Source organism: Herpailurus yagouaroundi, unplaced genomic scaffold, assembly GCF_014898765.1.
Source record: "Herpailurus yagouaroundi ecotype Mexico unplaced genomic scaffold, PumYag 28, whole genome shotgun sequence".
Taxonomy (NCBI): domain Eukaryota; kingdom Metazoa; phylum Chordata; class Mammalia; order Carnivora; family Felidae; genus Herpailurus; species Herpailurus yagouaroundi.
This window is the reverse complement of record NW_024412376.1, coordinates 71308025-71310618: the sequence shown is the minus strand read 5'-3', so window position 1 is coordinate 71310618 and position 2594 is coordinate 71308025. Positions and strand designations below refer to the sequence as shown.

The 2594-nt window shown below is 37.0% G+C and overlaps 1 protein-coding gene across 1 annotated transcript in view; it reads left to right on the top strand.

Moving 5' to 3' along the window:
• The window catches only part of UGT8 (UDP glycosyltransferase 8), a 99710-nt gene extending 98266 nt beyond the window's left edge, over positions 1 to 1444 (top strand). The window contains exon 7 of the mRNA XM_040475203.1: positions 1429 to 1444. The gene's annotated coding sequence lies outside the window, so the exon portion shown is untranslated. The remainder of the gene's footprint in view (positions 1 to 1428) is intronic.
• Positions 1445 to 2594: the final 1150 nt, after the last annotated feature.

Below are 2594 nucleotides of genomic sequence, written 5' to 3'. Positions count from 1 at the left end.
GGCTCGAACTCCCGGACCGCGAGATCGTGACCTGGCTGAAGTCGGACGCTTAACCGACTGCGCCACCCAGGCGCCCCGACACTAGCATTAATACAATCACATAAGCCATCAACTCTGGGGTCATCTTAGGTTTCTTCCTTACTCACCACTCCCTAGTGTCCCTTGGGTCTCTAGTCCTTTGCCATTGCCTTAGTTTATATGGCTCTATATTACCTAACCTATGGACACACTTCTCTAATTGTTCTTCCTGCTTCCAGATTTCCTTCTCCACAAACTAGTTCCCTTTGACTTAAAGAATGATCTGTCAAAACATGAAAATTTGTTCATATTCTTATCACTCAAAGACTTTAAGTAGCTTCCTATTTACAGTAAGATAAAACTTAGGCTGACATATAAGGCCTTCCAATATTTGGTGCTTGGCAACATCTTCAAGCTCATTTGTTGCCACTTACTACGCTGTGTCACCAGTCAAATCAAACAACTTGCAGTTTCTCATATGTGTTATGCTCTTTAATAAATATATGCCCTTCCTTCCTTTCTTTCCTTTTCTTTCTTTCCTTCTTTCCTGCCGCCCCCATTCCCACTAGCTTTCTTTTTCCTCATTTTTCCCCAGTCTGTCCTTACCCTTTTCTTGACTAACACTTTCCTTTTCAAATTTCACGTCCAAGGTTACCTGTTTCTTTTTAAGTTTATTTATTTATTTTGAAAAGAGCAGGGGAGGGGCAGAGAAAGAGGGGGAGAGAGAGAAAATCTCAAGCAGGCTCTGCTCTGTCAGTGCAGAGCCTGATGTGGGGCTCTATCTCACAAACCATAAGATCATGACCTGAGCCAATATCAAGAGCCAGCTGCTTAACTGACTGAGTCACCCAGGTGCCCCTCACCTCTGATTGTTACCTCTTAAATGAAGTCTTATCAGTCTGAGTTATGACCCCCTGCCCCCAATTTCTGTGTGTGTGTGTGTGTTTGTATTTGTGGCCATGTTATTGTCTCAACTAATGACACTGTAATAATTGCATTTTACATCTGTATTCCTAGCACAGACCTGAGACATAGCACACACAAAATATATGTTGAATGAATGAAATATTCTAGTTATTTTTTGGCCTTTCTGCTTCCATATCAGCATATTTGGATCTGGAATGAGAATTTGGAAACAGGAATAAGGCTAAGCTTAGGAAAACCAGACAAATACATTTAATATATTTAATTGTTACATATTGACCATTCTGTCTCAAGCAAGATGCCCTCTCTAGCTTTCTCCTAGCACTAAGTACGTATTTATTGTTCTTTCTTTGCTGCTAGGCTTTTAGTTCCTCTAGCACAGGAATCACATCTGTTGTGTTCATTGATGTATAGTCAGTGTCTGGCCCAGGGTGAGTTCTCAGTAAAGGCTGTGGAATTAACTGATTAATTTCTTTCAGGGGGCAAGTGTAGGGGAAGAGTGGGAGGGGCAATGTTTCTTTGTTAAGTCCACATTGTTCTTGATCCTCTGAAGATCACCATAGTGCTGACTCTTTATGTTTCTGTGTAGTTCCCTTTCTTCCTTGTTGCCATGATTAAGTTACAGATGATACAAATTAAGGCATAAACACACTGGTTTCCCATGTTTACTGGCAAACCTAAGTGCAATATACCATGTTTACCATGATATTATACATTGTCTATATAATTATGCCTCATAATACATGGTATCAAATTATATCTCAGTGAAGGTATTATTTCAAAAAATACAAGCACATGCAAATATATTATTTTAGTCCAAGTGGAGAGCTGAAAGTAATAACTTATAGCCATTTCAAAGGCAGGCAACTCATCGTCATTTTCTTAAGTTCTTTAATCACCATTTTCCCAACTTTTGAAGGCTTTATCTTTTCACAAGTTATGAATTACTATTAACATGTTATTCATGAATATCCAGGTAATAGAGGATTCATCAAAAATTTTTATAATTGGAAAAAAACCGTTTTTATAATTGGACAAGTTTCACTCACAGCATTAGCGTGGCTTGGTTTGATGCCTCTAAAACTTGAATGTGAATCATTTAAGTTTATAGGACTTAAATCATATAAGTTTATAGGATAAACTATATATAGTAGAACTGTGGGATAAAAAGTAGAAATTGTACTTTTCAGTCATCCTTAGCCCCAGAGTTATTTTAGATAAATGTATTTAGTTAAATATATAAAAATATATTGAATGGTTTAGCAAAATAAAAAGTATATGTACATATAATTTAAATCTGACATTTAAAATTGATAGGATATATACTGCTAGAAATAAGGCCGGTGGTATGGAGACAACTTCTTATTGTATATTTTCCAGAGGATATGCGTGGGCACTTAGCTTTATATCAAATTGTGAAACTTACCTGTAAGATTCTTTATGAAAGAAGTAATTATCTTGGGTTTCTTTTCCAACATTTCAGAATCTACTACATCCTTGGGGACTTGTGTTGCTGGTTCTGGAACAGATTTTTTCAAAGAGAACAAAGCAGTCAGTGACTTTGGTCTAAGAGATATGAGAAAATGAATAGTCACATACTTGGTGTAGTACATCTAGGCAAACAAAATGTCGTTCTCTAATAGTACATCTAG